The 17,989-nt window shown below is 39.3% G+C and overlaps 1 protein-coding gene across 1 annotated transcript in view; it reads right to left on the minus strand.

Moving 5' to 3' along the window:
- The window catches only part of LOC106945576 (glutamate receptor ionotropic, delta-1), a 349,094-nt gene that overhangs the window by 328,637 nt on the left and 2,468 nt on the right, over nt 1-17,989 (minus strand). The window lies entirely within an intron of this gene.

Consider the following 17,989-nt stretch of genomic DNA (forward strand, 5'->3'; position numbering starts at 1 on the left):
TACTGCATACTTTGTAAACTCATGACAAAAAAAAAAAAAAGAAATATTTTTATTAAGCCAGATGCATATCTGGCTTTATAAAATACTGAGGATGTGTCTTTGTGTAGGTGCCCACGCTAAGAGAGTGCAGTGGTTCAGGTCAGGTACACGGTGAAACTGTAATACGGTGAGCCAAATTTAAATCCGAGCCTGCTGGGAAATGGTGAAGGAAAAAGCAAAGACCAAAAAGAAGCAGCATCTGGCTGCATGTCAGTGAAACCAGGGACTGCAAAGCCGAGGGCAGAATTTATAAAATGAAAATATCCATCAGACTACAGTCAACATGAAAAAATGCACTGGTATCTATGAGCTTATATTTATTTATTAAATCCATCCCCTTAAATCTTATTCCTAAGACACCTTAAGTCGGATAAAAGAACATCCAAACAAAAAGCATGGAATGTTGTGAAAAAGTTTTATACTTTTTTCACTCATTTCAGACAGTAAACCTCATTATGAACGTCACAACTAGTTTAATTGATGCATGGAAAAGCTCTTTGTCTGCACACACAACCTTATAAAAACTGATATAAGGAGCGACACCTTCAACAAGCCAATTTGTCTGAAGCTCCAAAACACCCCAATCTGTGTAGTCAAAGCCCGACGTTGACATCAGCTTTAAACGCCCCATTCAGTTTCTAACGTCTTAAACCACAGGCTCATTTCAGTCGATGCGTTACAAGATGATGCAGACGGATCTGAATCCCAGACACCAACTTTGGCCGCCCAGTGCAGCCGCATTTCCTCAGTGCTTTCACTGGGCACAACAACAGAAACCTTCTCTCCACTGACTGGAGACACACAAAAAATAAGATAAAGAAATTATTCAGCCTCCAATGGAAAAAAAAAAAAAAAATGTTTTTGAGAGCTCAAGGCGTCCCTCTGGCCATGACGCCCAAGGAGGTGAACCATATTGCACATAGCAAAAACTGTCACTGTGAATAAGAAACTATATTAAGCAAATATATCAGAGTTTCACTCATTCATCAAGAAAGATGCATCAAGGACAGAGTGTACAGATTGTTTCTGTTGTTGGAATCACAGATTCTAACGAAGTTTCTACAGACCCATTCATGGACAGAAATTGTGAAGGCACTATTGCTGTTTGAAAGAAGGCATTGATTTTCTTGTACCGATTTTTCTTACTTTTTCCCCTACAGAGATTGCAGTTTCTCTTTAAGAAAATCAAATGTGAATCCACACAGAGTTTTGGTCTCCCAAAAAAAAACAAAAAAAAAAAACAATACGATTAGAAAAAGCATTTTGGCTTGGCTTTTCAGAATACAAAACAATTCCAGTTAAAATTTTCTAAATTCAACACATTAGAAATTGTTTATTTCCTTCCACTCTGCATTATCAGGAGTCTAATCAAAGACCAGATCATTAGAATACATTTATACGCCTGGATTTTGATTTAAACTTATTTTGCGCAACCCAAAGACGTCTCGGATGAGAAATCTTTTCGAAAGCGGGTTAATTTACGCCATTTATGTATTTTATATGCGCCATCAAACGAAAAGTTGGTCTTCAAACGGCACCAGATTGGATCCCAGCTTCACTGCGCGCCGATTCGCTGCCATCAAAGGATCAAAGCCTCCCTTGTATCCAGGTTAATGTCGTGATTGATTGATCAGAGCTAAAAATCCATGTTTGTTTGAGCATCCCAAGGCCTCTTGATCACTACACGGAGTGAATATAAAGCGTTTTTCTTTCATTCTTCAATCAACTGTCTCCAAGCTGGAAAGTGGATATCATTAATGGATCTGAAACATCAACATAAAAGCTTTTGTTTTTTTTTGGTTGTTGATAAACATTACTTTTATTTTTTGGTCTTACATGTGCACAATTTATTTCAAAGACCCCCAGTGAGGTAGAACATTAAATATGCGATAATACCGGCCTGATCCAGGTGAAGCCCACTCTCCCCGAGTGCCGCTGTGACCGGCATACTGAGTGCCACAGTGCCAATAAGCTAAGGGGGACATTGCGCAAGGCAGAAAGAAAAGAAAATTAATGAGCGCTTTAAAATTAAATTTTGAACATGGAAGAGGGGAGGAAAAAAAAAAAGCCACGCAACTAGGAATAACAATGACTCATCCGACAAAAAGTCTAGATTATGGGCCTGTTAGCTCCATCAGAGGCAGGAACATCATAAATATAACATGTGCAAAACCACAGATGGGCTGAAGCCAGAAGAAACCATCAGGATTGTCCATGTGGTAAGACGCCGCACGGAGACATGGAAATGCTTAGCGACAACGAGGCGGCCTCCAAGAACTAAACATTGTCTCAAAAACTCAGCCTGCTGGAGCATTTTATTAAAGGAGGTGCAAAATTAGAAGTGATATATGGGAAACAAGGATGACATGATTGATTATTTATTATGAGCCATTTAGCAGCTGACTCAGAGCTAATTATGAATGATTAATAAGCCAAGTGGTCAGTGAGCTGATCTATTGAAAGTGGCTCATTAACATCATTTTTTAATAGCATCTACTGGGCAGTGTCGTTCCCTCATTACAAACCCTCGCTATATGATAAACATAGATCCCGGCATCACTTTGGTTCAGGCTGCGCAGCTCTGTTTTTTTTTTTTTTTAGAGGTTGACCTTGTGTCAGCGAAAAACGTGTCAATGTTTTTGAGTAAATCCGTTAATCCTTCACAAAACGGTGTGTGTAATGGTTGAGAGTTTGGAGTGGCCATTTAACAGAGGCATCATCAACTGCAGCTTCTGCTGTTGTTGATGCACAGCCTGCTAACATGCTATGCTAATTTTTAACCTGCTTGTTTTGCCAGAGACACTGACCGTTTTGAACATGTATAAATATGCATACATTTCATGTTAGGTGCAGTATTTAGCTGTTCTTACAAAAAATGAATAAACATTTTTTAAAACTAAGAAATTCTATTGCTCGTTTACAGGAACTGTAGAAGTGAAGCTTTTTTTTTTTTTTGCGAAGCTCTGTCTAGTGGCTAGTTTCACCCCGTGTGTGAAGCAACATCCACTTTGCTGCACAAATGGGAAATTCAACAGCCAGGATTTCAGTCTTCAACGTTTAAAGGCAAAACAAGCATGCCCTCTTGTTTAAAAGCTGCAGTTTTATCAAATTAAATTTTCTCACAGAGCGCAGCTGAAAAAGAAGAATACTCTGATTTGTGTTACAGGGGTAATTTACACAGTAGATTTTCTTTTTCTATGCAAGTTAAAAAAAAAAAAGAAAAGAAAGAAAACCCTGCAGAGATGTAACAAAAACATTTAAATGTTACAGCGTAGTTATCAATGAGACTGAAGTAGATGTAAAATTATGTCCGTCTATGAAAATGTTCCTTTTAATGAATGCAATTTGGGTCTTGTGATCACAAGTGGCCACTCCAAAGTGTTTTATTACCTGGTGTAAAATGACTCGCGTCCGATTGAGTCTGCCTGGAAAGCCTTTGTCTGTGAGAGACCATCACTGAGCTCTTTCAGAACGATGAGTTTGTATGCTACGAGAATATTTAAAGCTACAACACAGGGAAAAAAAAAAAAAAAAAAAACTGAAATTGGAGATAGTACGTGCAAAATAAACTGAACAATCTTTGGGCTATTTTTGTGATATTTTGGCATATCTGAAAAAAATTTTAAAAAAAATGTATTAGGTGGGTCTAAACATGGAAAAAAAATGAAGCTCATTTGGAAAAGCATTGTTCCGTTGCATTTCTTATGAATCATCCTTGCACTGAGATGACGAGTGGTCCGCTGTTTAGTTAAACCTTTTAGATTTGACCCTTTTATCCAGTGACTGAGTCTTCAAAGCATTAATATGTTTAAGATCCGTAGGCATATTTAAAATAACTAGTCACAACTTCCAAAAGGGGTTAAAGTCCGTAAAGCGCTGACCTAAACTCTTTTTATTCAACAGAGTAATTACATTTTTGAAACCTTGAATGTGAAGAAGCTTCATCAGGTGATAAAGTATGCATTTTATTTTTCTGAGCCTAACTAAGTATAAAAGAAAATAAGTCTATTCCTGAAATACCGGAATCTTTAAATGGATAGTGAAAGCTGTTCATCAGGAATGCAATTCATCCCTGAATGTTTTATAGGTAAATATTTAATCCTGTTTGAGAGTGAACTTTCTCATTAAAAAAGTAAACTTACAATTTTTCAGCGTTTCAGTGCACACAAATCGAGTATTTTGGACTGAAATAACTGGTAAAAATACAAAATGTAGAAAACTTTTCTGTCTGCCTGAATCAACCGATAAAAGCTGCAATATATCTGACATTTTTACATCAAAATTCAGAAAAAAAAATATTGAAGCCAAAATCAAACAGAAAAAAAAAAAAAAAGTCAATATGTCCAGGAGCGCTTCGAATAGATGAACTGAGTTTGCCGAGTTAATTTCTTCTCCTCCAATCCATTTATCCATCTATGATGCATTACCGTTTATCCTAACAGGTTCATGGAGTTGTTCCAGCAAATTGTATGAATGAAGGATTGCTTTTACCTTGAACCATTTCCCAGTCTGCAGTCCAACACATTCACACCCACAGACAGTGAACCTTGGAGTCAAAAAAAAAAAAAAAAAAAACCCAGGGCAATGCTACCCTTGTGTTTTCTAATATATTTTGATCTTAGGATCTTATTTTCATAATGCTGAGTGAAGATGCACACTACTACTCAGCATTTTGAAAGATGCATAACATGCATAGTAAGCGGGTGTGTTGGATTCAATCTACAAATAGGACATTCGATTGCACATGCAAAAGTGGTGCAGAGCATCTTATTTAATGAGGATTTTGAGTATCTAAGAGCGGAGTGGCCATAAAAGAAGTCGAAAGTCATTATTCTTGTGTATTAATAATAATACATTGTAAGTATACAATGTGGTGCAGTGCAACAATAGAAACGTTTAGAGATAAATCAACATAAATATTTAAACAGTATTTAAATCTGCAGCTCCTCACCGGGGCGTTCTCTCCAACTCCCTTGGCCTAATCTTACCTCCGGTCTTTCTGTAACAAGTGGAAATGAGGGACATAATTTGTTTGACCCAAACGTTGCAAAAGCAAAGCAAGCCCATAATTTAACACATGTGCTTCATACTAGCCTGTGATCCCCCCACCACATCCCCTTCAGGAAGCTTGAAGGAAGAATCTCCACAAGAAGCCAGTTACACCTGCTTTTCAAACGTAAAAGCAGCAACTAGTAATCTGGTTCAGGTTTGATAAATCTCACTGCAGTTGGTAAGTTTGTGGTTTCTGATGATCAGTATATGTTCTGCATATTCATAAAGGCAGACGCACTAAATTTATTGCCATTTCTCCTAATGTTGCCGACTCAATCCTCCTTGAATTTGTAGATCAGGTTTGCGCGCGCTATAAAGTTTGCACTTGTTTTAGTACGTGCAAACCGTTTGAAGACCACATCTACGGTGTTCACTCGGTGTTGAAGTGGAAGTGAGCACGGAAACCAAAGGAGCAGAGCTGTCCAAGATCTTGCGAAAGAAAACCGAAGCACCTCAGTCCGATAAGGGATTTAAAGAGGTCTTAAAAGAATCTAACATTCAATGCAACATCCAACATGTCCTGGTCTGAGAGCAGACAGACAGCAAGACGCTTAAGGATGTCTGCCGAAACCAAAAGTTTCCGATCTATTTTGATACTGCTGACACGAAAGTGTAAGCCTGTGGATTCAGAAAGAAACGATAAAAGTTTAACTTCCATAGGAGATGTGCAAGGAGACGTTTTTATTTATATATTATGTTTTTCTTTCTTACCGTGTGCCATTTCTTTTTTAGCCAGCCTGCACACCTGCTCAGTTTTTCCAATAAATACATCTGCCCATAAACAAGACTCATCGTTTGAGTCTGTGCCACCATAGATGCAATGATCAAGCTTCTTTTTGCGACCACCTGTCTAAAGCTGAGCCCTGCGTTGAATAATAATGAAATAAACGGATTTCCACCGGTTCTCTTGCCACATGTTATGATCACACGCAAGTGCGCGCAAATCTGCTAATGCCAGGTTTTCATTTACAAAAAATGGAGACAATGATAAATCACTAAAAAAAGTTTGCTAAAAATGAAAAATAATTTTTCATAGGATCAAAAGTCAACATGCCACTACTTTGAGAACGCCATCTTCCAAGTCTCTACCGCTGAAATGTTTCTATTGTGAGGGAATCCTTTGTGAACAGATTTTCTCTCCGTTTCAGCTCCAGGCTGACTGATTTGTTTCAAAACGGATTTTCCGCTGGTTCAGCCGTCGTCCTGTTCACCAGGATGTGGCGACACACTGCGATGTTGAAAAATTAATAACACTTTCATCTTCAATTTTCAAACACACACCTTGCGATTTTGATTCAAAAACCATCTGGTACTTTGTATCTGCTCATGTCTTCATCCACCTTGGAAAAATCCCCAGGCTCCATCTGAAGAAAAGCAGCTCAGCATAATGCTGCCAGCTCTCTCGTCCTGTGGGCATCGTCTTCGTTTTAAGACGTTCAGTGTTGCATTTTGACACAAACGTCACTCTGAGCCTTCGAACTTGAAGTTCAAGTTTTGTTTCATCAGAACTCGGTGCATTTCCTCACAAAGTTGGGAGATTTTAGTCAGGCATGGATGTTTCCTTTGGAATGAAGGACTTTGTCCTTGGAGCCGCTCTCCTGATTTCAGACGTCTGAAAAATACACAAAGTGGTCGACACATGCTGAGCGCAACTACTAATTGTAAGGAATTCCTTCCTTCGTGTTGTAGTTCACCTTTTGGCAGCTTCCATGTCCAGTTTATTTAATTTCTCATTACCTTTGGAGCAACATCAAAGTGTCTATCATTTTCCTAGCGTCACATTTCTTTCCTTCCAATTATTGACCGTCTTTGCTGCGCCATGGCAACTCCCCATATACATAGTTATTCCACCAAATATTAATATCTGAATTTTTCCTGAGTTAAAACATTAGTATTGTTGTTTCTAAATGAGTATAAACTTGCTTTTTTTTGCATTATTTGAGCTCTGAAAGTACCGCTTTGTTTGTGTTATTTTGACCATTTCTCATTTTCTGCAAATACTAAATTTTTGCTTGAAATTTTTGGAGATATGTCAGTAGTTCATAGAATAAAACAATGTTCATTTTACTCAAACATATATACCTATAAAGATAAAATTAAAGAAACTGATCAGTTGTTTGTTTTGCATTCTTTTTATTATACATATTTGAGATCATATTTGGCCTTTTTTGTATCCCCTCTGTGCTTAGAGTGGCTGAACTTTTCGTCAAGTTAATCGGATTTACCAGAATTGAATACAGCTGTAAAATCAATAAGACTGAATTTGGAAATTAACTCGAAAGAACCTACACAGGAAATTATAGTTAATTTTCTTCCAGACTGAATTATTTTTCAGCTGAACTGTAAAGGATACGTCTCCCTCTCTAATTGAGGAAAGGGATTTTTGATTTGAGATGATTTATTAGAGTGCATACAGTTTTAGGAGGCGCTGTGCCTTTAACAACCTTCATAGCTTAATTCTGGAAAGAACACCATGAAGATTACCAGGCTAGCCCATTGCCATCACCTCAAATCCATCCAATATTAATTACTAGATGAACCTGTCCTGTACTTTGTGAAAAACTGAATGTTTGAAGTGAAGCAAAAACACTTTTTTAAAGAAAAGGTCGTCCTGTGAGGTGATGTTGATGCAGCGAATTAGAATGCGCGGCCGATATCGATTAGCCTCGGCCTCGACCGGTTTTGAATAAAAACAAAACTGAAACCTGCCAGGCGTTCGGAGCACCTTGTGAATAATGCAAATCCGTGCATGTTGACTGTTCACCTCGACCCACCAAGTTCTCACAGTGGAATTGAGTAAATCTGATTTAATTAACTTCCAAGCTCACATGGATGATTATGATATTCCTGAGGCAACCTTAATGAAAACTGTTTGATTTGTGATTTCATGCAGTGCGGCGCGATCTCTGTTAGTTTCTTGTTGAACAGCAAATGAACCAACAGCAGCACTGAAATAGAAGCTTGCCGATGCAGCTTCTCTGCAGGAAACAGGCTGGGGAGGAAGTGTTTTTAGGATACACCCTGAAGTACAGGTGTGTATTTGTAGTGATACGGTGCCTTTTTTTTTTTTTTTAACACTGACAGAATCGACATTTTTTTAAATTCGTTTCCCCTTTCCAATTCCTCTACGCCTCACATTTTATGCTTTAATTTTTAGAGCAAAAGGATTTGGTAATTTTGTTTGCAAATACAAGATTTAAACCCAGTTATTGGATATCGGAGGGTTGTTGATTACATTACACAAATTGAAAAGCATAGATGACCCACCTATCCATTCATCGTTTACATCTTGCTCGCCTTTGCAGAGATGTAGAGAAATATAGCTCACTTTGATGCAAATAATTACATCATGTGCTTTCAGTATTTTATTTCGCTGTAGAAGAGCTGCATGTCGAGTAAATCGAATCACAAAAATCATTACTGCAGTTGCAAAGGCCAGTTGGAACCAATATTTGGCATTATGCGCTATGCATACATCTTGCACGCCAATGTTGTTTTCAAGGTCTTGAACACAATTTCACTTAACTTAATGGCCATACCTGATTTTTTTTGTTTTTTTTGGCTGAGGTTCTAAAGTTCACAAATATTGTTGGGGACAGTTAGATTAAAAAAAAAAAAAAAGTAAATAAAATATAAGCTAATCATATTCAGAAATAGTATCAGTATTTTTTTTTTCTGATACGCGTACAGTCCTTCTTTCTTGATAGCAATGCTGTCACTAAACCTTGGCTGTGGACGTGTCAGTGGCTCCATCATGGTTGCAAAAACTGAGCAGCACACAGGCTCAAAATTAGATTCGGTTTCCCAGCAGGGGGGCTGGCAGGGTGGTCCCCTGAGAATCACGGCCCTGTGGCTGATTGCTGAGCTGCGGCTCTGATGGAGAAGATAATTAAAAGAAATGAACATTAATAGCGCAGGAAACATTGTGCATTCACGTGGAAGAGAGACACGCGGGTGAGGAAAACATCCGCACATTTATGGAGACTCCATGTCCTAGACAAGGTGTTCTCATCTAAAGAAAGGGTTCAGCTTGCTTTTGTTTGTTTTTTTATTCTGAAGTGCTCTCATGCATTCCCAGACCACAACGTGAGCGTTTGACAGGGGTCGGTCACTGTTCATCTGGTACGAGCTTTCTGCCGCTGCTGCCATGGCGACCACAAATAACAAATGAGAGCCACTGAGGCGGACTCGCTGAGGGACATTCGCATGAAAAACACAGATTACATAAATCATGAAAAAGAAGCCACTTGAACACCAAGGAGGACCGGCTGGGGGGGGAGAAACCACACGATAACCGACTGGCAGGTCGATCTGCAGCTACTGCCAGAAAAATGAGATAAAGGTTTACAAGCAGGCAGATGCGGGAATACTGTACTGGTGGTTGGGTAGCAAGGAGGAGGATCTGGAGATAAAACGTCCCACAGCCTGACTGTAGGCAGAGCTTACGGTAACAGGTGTCTGAGTGGGCGGGAAAGAGCGAGAGATTAGAGGTTTCTAAACATCAGATGAACTTAACAGCTCATAAACGTAAGGAAAATTAATTTGGAACGGGTCACGCCTAAAACGACAGTCAGGCAGAAATGGAGGTTATCAGAGGATAAGAGTTGCAAGTGTGAAAGATTAGTTCCGTCTTAAAAACTTGGGAGTGGATAAACTCCCACGTTACCTGTGGCACAAGGGACGGCTGGGAGCTTTCATGAGGGGCCAAGGGGGAACTAAGCGCAGGGTTCTGTTATCAAGTCTGGACACAGAAAGAAATTCTCCTCTGAAATTCTCCTGCTGCTGCCATTAAGCTTGTCTAGAAATTACATTTCCATGAGGCTCAAGTTGCAGTGAGCGGTATGTGTACGGGCAAAAAGCAGGCCCAGGAATCACTTCTCTTTTTTTTTTTTGACCAATGTGCTACTTGGATTTGTGTTTCGATCGCCTACAGCTAGACTTTCTCTGTCTTTGAGCTGTCAGAACCTGATTCAGAGAAGAATATGAGAAACGACATTGGAGGCAAGGGAGACGGTGTGATTTTGAGGGTAAGTCAGAACGGCCGAGGGAGAGGGACGCAGAGGGGAGATACGGAAGAGTTTCGAAGCTGAAAATGGATATGCATTATTTCCTTGAGTGCTTAATTTGTCCTGTAGATACACATTTGATTATTTTAACAGGTTCATGTGGAGGGGATAAAAAAAAAAAAAAAAGAAAAAATGCAAATACTCTAAATGAACTCTGTAAAATCCACCGTGCGCTTTTTATCCAAGCAGGAGCTTAGAGGGAGCAAGAGAGAATTGTTGTTCTGAATTCACCATCATAATGTGTTTAGCTACGCATGGATTAAGAACAATAGACAAACACAGGAGACCTGTGAGCTTAAAATGCTTTATTACTGGCAAACAGACCTTAATTTATAGAAACACACAGAAAAATAAGGTTATAATTATGTTGCCTTAGGTTGATTACCAGTGGAATAAATTAAGGACATCAATAGGTCAGTCTGCATTGCTTTGCACTGGTTTATATTTTTATTATATTATGCTTAGTTGGGGTAGGAATCATTAGGCACTTAGTAAATCGATTTGATTACAATTCAGAAGCAAAATCTAAATTGATTGATGACGAAAACGTCGACACCAACTTCAGTACATAAACTGATCTGTAATTAAATCTAAGTCCTTAACGATCCACCATTTCTCTGATGCACACATTACTCTACCGCGCTGCTTTTGTTTGGAGCACGTAGCATGCTAGTTAACATGCAGATTTGGAATATTATATATAAATGCTGTTCCTGATTCTCTCTCTCTCATTGGTCAGAGAATCTTTGTGGTAATCTGTAGCGTTATTGACTTGATGGGTTTTCAGTGTAAAGTGCCGTTTTACTTCAACCTCCAAGTTAAAATGTGTATTACTGGGTCAATTTGTTTCTTGTATTTCAAAATATTTTTTTTCATGTAAATGAATCCTGCCACTTTCTTTTTGCATGAGCCATTCCCTATAAACCGTCCACATGTCACACTTTGGCACTTTATAGTGCCGTCTTCTGTGCTTTTCCGAAACCGGACGTTCAGATAGATGAGTTTTGATGCTATAATCAAGTCAGATTCATCTCCATCAACATCTTGATGCACTCTGATCTCTGCGGTGGATTTATCAAGAGCTGCTTGGCTGCTTTTCTTAATGCTCTCCTAGGAAACCCCAATAAAATACAGAGATTTCAGTTTTCAATGTTGGAAAAAAATTGTAAATGCTAATGGATGCATGTTCATTTGTTGCTTTCTTTTTAACACCTCTCTCTACTGAAAATGCCACAGCACAGTAAACAGCCTAACTCAGTCATTGCACGCACGCAGACTTTGCAGATGTTTTACACCAGATGCCCTCCCAGGTTACAGCCACCTGCTCTACCACCTGAGCCACTGCCACACATGACCATGCAGGGACAATTTGTTTTAAACAACCCAAGAGAAAATGTGCTTCCATTCGACAGGATGAAACACAAAGTGGTGCAGTAGGCACGCCAGGCCAATGGGTGGCGCTGTAATGCTGCCAGAGAACGACACGAATAACAGAATGAGCAACGTTTGTTACTTATGCGAGTCAGGCGCATGCGGAATAGGAAGAGAGCTGGACCTTTGACTTCATCGTTAAAGAAAGTAAAATGGATGTTTCTCACATGGCTACATGGAAACCAATATTTTGAAATGTATCCACTCTGGAACCAGGTTTCAAAAACCATCGATTCTGGTCTCCTAAGTTGCCGAAACCGTGTGAATGCACGGCTTAAATGACACAAAAATGTTTGCAGATACACCTAAACTGGTTGCTTGGTGTAAAAAATTAACCTGCAGAGGAAAAAAAATGTTACATCCCTCTGCTATGTGATGTTCTAAAGCCAATTCTGAACAGCAAATGAAACCAAGGCATCCCCAGGACAGAAACATGTATATATTTACCACTTCCAACTGTTGTGCGTTTGCCCCAGGGTATCTTCCCTGCAGGATCTGCCCAAGTAGCTCAAGGCATCCTGATCAGATTCCTTAAGATGAATTCTCCAGCAGATCTACTCAGCCATCCGGAGAAAGTTTATTTGACCCGTAAAGTTTCTAGGGTCTCATTCCTGCAGTCATGAGACATGAATACAAGAGAAAATAAAAACGGAGAAAGACCGGCAATTCAGTTTGATCACCTTTAATCCACGACAAGCCAGAGCAACACCAGCATTGCAGAACGAACTCTGTTTCATCATTCAAGTGCCGCTCAGTTTAACTTTATTCTTTCTATAGCCAAAAAATAAAATAAATAAATAAAATCCTCGTTAGTTATGGCTTCAGCTGGTGACATCCCTGATATGCTTGGGTGATTTTCCACAATTTGTGTGGGGGAAACAAGTGTGAAATTGTTAAATTTAGCTCCTGTGATGCTGACAGACTAGGCAATAGCGTAATGAGAACGGTCGAGTGACAGTTTTTCCTATCAAACACAGACTTGCTTTACTCAGAAGCAGCATGTCTTCTCATTGCATCATGGTCTAATAAACATGCTGCTGGTGAAAAAGAAATGCTGCCATCACTGTCCTTTCATAATATCTTCCATGCACTCTGTGGGTGGGTATGGTAGATCTCTGATTCTGTTATTTTGAGTTACTATGTGTTGCTTAACTGAAAGAAAAATGTGCTTAAAAACTTGGGATTTACTGTGCTAATAAATATGGGGAAGGGGACAAAGGTAGGACTGGTAATCATGTTGCGACTTAAGTGTATGAAAGCGGTGCATAATCTGCTCGAGCTTGAAAAATGTTTGTTAAAAGTGAAGGGATTTTCCACATATATCCCAAGATGTGTAAAGCATCTTAAACTGTGGTGCTTTTTACTTGTCCCTGACAGGCATGTTTCCATATTTAATTCTTGGAACTTAACATAGAAATAAGCATTACCCTTTTCTCAGCTTAATCGAATTTACACTGTAATTTTAGTGGCTAAGTAGCTTTTAGTTGTAATTACAAGGAATTAGTTTGCTCACAAGAACTATTGTGGAAATGAATTGCATGTCATCCCCTGTGGGCTCATCTCTTTATTACAGTGGTTCCAAAAGCTGGTCCTCAAGTACACCTGCCCTGCATATTTTAGGTTTCTCCATGCTTCCAAAGACCCGACTTAAATGAATGGGTGATTAACAGACTTTTGCAGCTTTTGCTGGCTGCAGAGGAGGTCATGCAGTCATTTTAACCAGGTGTTTTGGATACAGAGATACATCTTAAAGATGCAGGGCAGGGCTAGTTGAGGATCGACTGCTTCGTTTCATTTAAGGTTGAAAAATATTTATGTTTTTACCTGAATTTCTTGTTTTGCATATTAAAGCCATATTTTACAAAAGTTGTGCATAGCTCTTGAAAAGAAATTGCATTGTGGGAACCAGCAAACCTTACAGTGCTGCCATGCAATTGGAAGACAACACTTAGGAGATACCAAAGTAAGCTTTGTTATAAACTGTTCACACTCTCGCAGAGAATTGAGCTTCTATGCAAGTCCCATCGGCTTAAAGGCAAATCCCAAATCAAAAACCGGGTTCTGGGAAACAACAAAAAAGAAGAAACACGTTCTACAAAATAAAAGCTCTAAGCAGGTTAGTACAGTTCAGCGAGTTCAGAAAATCCAAAGCAGTCCAGCAGCAAATCAGCTCAGGTCAAAAGCAAATATAATGCACTTGTAAACGACAGAGGAAGAAAGCAATCCCAAACCGAAGACACCCTTTGTTGAGAGCGTAGCCACAAACTTTTCCTCGCCCTCCAGGGCTTTTCACTTCTTTCTTTACCAATGAAAGAAATTTCACAGCCTCTTTTTTCTTTAGTTCCAACTTTTTATCTTTGTTGTAGACACGCTGGTTTCTCAGGAGAATCACTGTCCTGCAACAGGAAATTAGGTTTCCTACAGTTCTTATAAAAAGACTTATATAAATGATGGTAGGTTATTTTATCCGCAAATTCCACCATGTCTGCACTTTTCATGTTATTGTCTTAATTACAAACACTACAGCACAATTAGTATTTTTATATGAACAATGATGCATAAGAGTTCGTAACACATATCTGCATATTTCTTTAAGCTCTGAGTTTAGCATAACACAATATATTATAATGTAATGTGGAATGGCAATCTACAGTTTTCACTACTCAAGTTGTAGATCTTTGCAGCTCCTCCAGAGTTACCAGCTAGTTGAAAAGGGGACTGAATTAGGGCTTTACCAATTTCTCAAGTACCTCTATTGTTAAGATCCCTTGAGGCAAATTATCCGTCTCGTTAAATTATGTTTCACTACTCAGTGAACCGTGTTCCAACCGGGTGATTATTTATGTTGCGCAAGGCTCCCACTTCCACCTACGAGTTATTGACAAATGCGAAGTGCTGGCATCATAATGTCCAATTTTGAAGTGTTATCCAGGGTGATTTCATTGCTTGGTCCAGATTTTTAATCATTTTTCAGGAGACCAATAGGCATGCATCCTTAAAATAGTGGCTGGGACGGAGCGAACAGTGGCAAAAGTGGCGGGTGTATTTATACAGGTGGAGTGGATAGACTGAACACAGCCGGCTGCTGACGCTCAGCGCAAGTGTATTGTTACAAACAAACTGGAAAATAAATTTCAAACCATCTCGGCAAAAGAAAATGGAAAGCGGAGCATACCGTGGCGGTAAGTAGGTGTCAGATGTGTTTGTGTGTGTGATGAAGGCATCAAATCCAGTTGCGCACATGGACACAAAAGATACAAATGGTTGAACAAAGTGAGAGTTTAGCTATTAAATTGACTGAATATGAATACATAAACAAAAATCTGGGGTATAGACATGTTTTAAATAAGTGTCTTTGTGAGTCTGCTGCTCTATTATTAAACTGAATGCAATTTCAGATTTTTGTATGATTTCTGTCCAGGTTAATTTAAAAGGTGAGCCGTTATTGTTACAGGTTAACCTTCTAAACTATAGAAAAGTAATTGTTTGGGATGCACAAATATAAAAATTTGTGATGTTGATATCCAATATCAATACTGTGATTACTTGAGTGTCAGAATAATTATTCAATTACTTAAGTTTACAACAGCTCTAAATTAAATACAGACACCCTAAACTATTAGATTTTTGTTTGTCCAAGACTTGTATTCTTAATTTTCTTCATAATTATGTGCATCACATAAACCTCCAGTTTTGTAGTTATTGTAAGACATATCTGTGACTGTAGAAATGTGAACTGCTCTAGCCAAGCACATTTTCACACTATATTAATTGCAAAAATCAGACCTCATCTCTTTTATGCGTTTTGATTCCCTTTGCAGAGTTTAAAGAAGTGTGCAACAACAGTCAAGGAAAGGCCATTGCTCATAAAAACTGGCTCAGCTGTATGATAAACAAGAGTCAGTAACCCACATTTCAAACACACACCTTCTGTCTCTCAGCATCCTATTTCAGCATTTTTGTAAAATGGTTCATTTTGCTGGATTTGAAGGATGGTGCGAGGTTCTGCCTTATTGCATTCCCCAAAGAAGCCCGGCCTCTGTGACTCTGAAGTCAAATTCCACAAAGCACGATTTAGTCACTTCTGCAAGGATGCTGGGGATTCGTGCATGTTCTCCGCGGTGCGTCTCTGTTCTCCCCCTGGGCAAGGAAGCCTTGCAGGGCACAGTGCCATAGGAAAAGAGGAAAAGAATTAATATTAATGCTTTTGAAATTACTCAAAGATTCAGTTATGCACGATAATGCAAATACCGAGTCTTTCCAGTCTGTTGTACATCCCACTCCCAAAAAAAAAACAAAATGGTCCGTCGGTTGGAGCAGAATTATTTGTAGATGATATTCTTGGTGATATTTCTACATAAAAATAGTCGCATTTGGTGAGAACTCTACCACCGTAGATGCACAATACTAAAATAAAGCTTGCAGTGAAGTGCAGTTTAAAAGAGGAAAGCCCTTTTGCCTAGTCATCTCTCAGCACTGCAATGAGAGTTTTGTCTCGCAAAACATCATTACCTCCAGGGAAGTATCACAGGGGCCATTAGAGTGGAAAAGGAGCAGGTCTTCAGACTCTGTTTAGAAGCTTGAGAGGCTGATGTTTTGATTTCTCTCTCTTTTTTGGGGGGGAAGCCATGGGGGACTCTGCTAGATGGGCTGGCATGCCCACACATGCTTCACACTGGCAGTTAATCACTCAGATCCCCAGCAACAAAACCAGCCAGGCAAAGTGAGAAAAAAAAGAGGAAACAATGTGATGGATATGGTGAAACAGACGGGCAGGGAGAGGGGGAAGGAAAGGAAAAAAATGAAGGATGGATGGAAAACCATCTTTATTAGAGATATAAGAGTGAGGATCTTTTTGTAATCTTCTGAAGACGTCTTTATTGTGTACAACACTGTGGACTGCTCAGCGTCTTTGACTGGATATACGATTTGGCCGAAGAAGTTTGCTTTAGGCACAACTCATAGAAAACCATAACTACTGGGGGAAACGGTCATTATCATAATAAAACGTCTCCTGCTTTTGAAATTGCCTTTTGTTTTAAACTAGCAGATTACTTTACAGAGTTCTATATACCACCATTATTACCCATTATTACTAATGGCTGAGACAACTTGCAGTCACATTTCAGCTGACTGAAGTTGCAGCAACACCTTTTTAATCTTTCCTGATTGCCGCTCTATTGCCACTCAGTTCGTTTCATGAGTGCAAAATGCAAACAAGCGGGAACAAATAGAAATAGTTGTGTGGCATTTGTGGACGTTTCAAGTCATTTCAATGCTATACTGGTTGTTGGCAGCAGAGAAAATAGAGAAAATTATGCTGGCTGTGAAGCTTTTCTTTTTGCTCAGGTGCGGAAATAAGAAGCTGCGAGATATAATCTCCAAGTCTCTCCAGCTTGTGGTTCTGATCGCGCTATATAAGATGTATCAGTTAATGTTTTTGGAGCTTGATGCATCGGGCCTGCTTTCCTTTATAATCATGGTAAAGAGAAATAGTCTTCCACATAGATCTGTTTTCTGTCTAGTATTTTCTTTGAGGATAAAGAACGGAGTGCACAGTTCACGATAAATTATAAACACAAGATGGCAGTTCAGAAGGCAATGAGGCATTTCTGAGAAAAGGAGACTGTGAAACTGATGGGTTCAAAGATCTTTGCTGGTTTTCATTCATTAATAAATTAGAGCTCAATAAAGAAATTATTTCAAAAATACATCGAGTAAATGTAATACTGGAGTGGACTCACGAATAGCTTTGAAGAAAAATTCTTGCAAGATATTCTCTCTGTACTTCCGATGACCTCTGTGACAGGAGATAAATACGGTTTCTCTTACTCGATGAATAAGAGAGTTCCAGTAAAGCACACTGGAGAAAAAAAAATGTTTTTGGGCGAGTGAGGAGTTTGTCAACAATTGCAGGACAGATTTTCTTTTCAGTATTTCCCACAGGTTTTAGGCAATTCAGGTGTGGGATTGATTGAAACTCTTGTTCATAGTCCACCAGATATCAACCTAAGGAACTTGCAGCAACTTCATCCTTCGACTCAGTCCTGGGACATTTGTGTGTACACACACACACACACACACTTTGTACCTCCACATGGCCTAAACACACCAACAAGAAATCTCGCCAAGCCAACGCAACACTTATCCGACTCCACCCAGCTGCCACAGACAGACATAAGGCCGTCTGAGCCTAGAGGTAAGGAATACCAAGAGTCTGTGCCAATGCAGGGTAGTAATACTAGCACTCCACTCTGCTCCTCATCTGGCTCGCCTGTGGACAAAAGCTCATCCGTTAGAGTGCAGGTCACGCACAGCCAGGAATACAGATGGGTTAGTGAGTCTTTCTGTTCTGCCACTTAACAGTTCAAGGACTGAGATCACATGAAAGCACCTATATG

Source organism: Poecilia latipinna, unplaced genomic scaffold (assembly GCF_001443285.1).
Source record: "Poecilia latipinna isolate Pla-1442-1.1 unplaced genomic scaffold, P_latipinna-1.0 Scaffold151, whole genome shotgun sequence".
Lineage (NCBI taxonomy): Eukaryota > Metazoa > Chordata > Actinopteri > Cyprinodontiformes > Poeciliidae > Poecilia > Poecilia latipinna.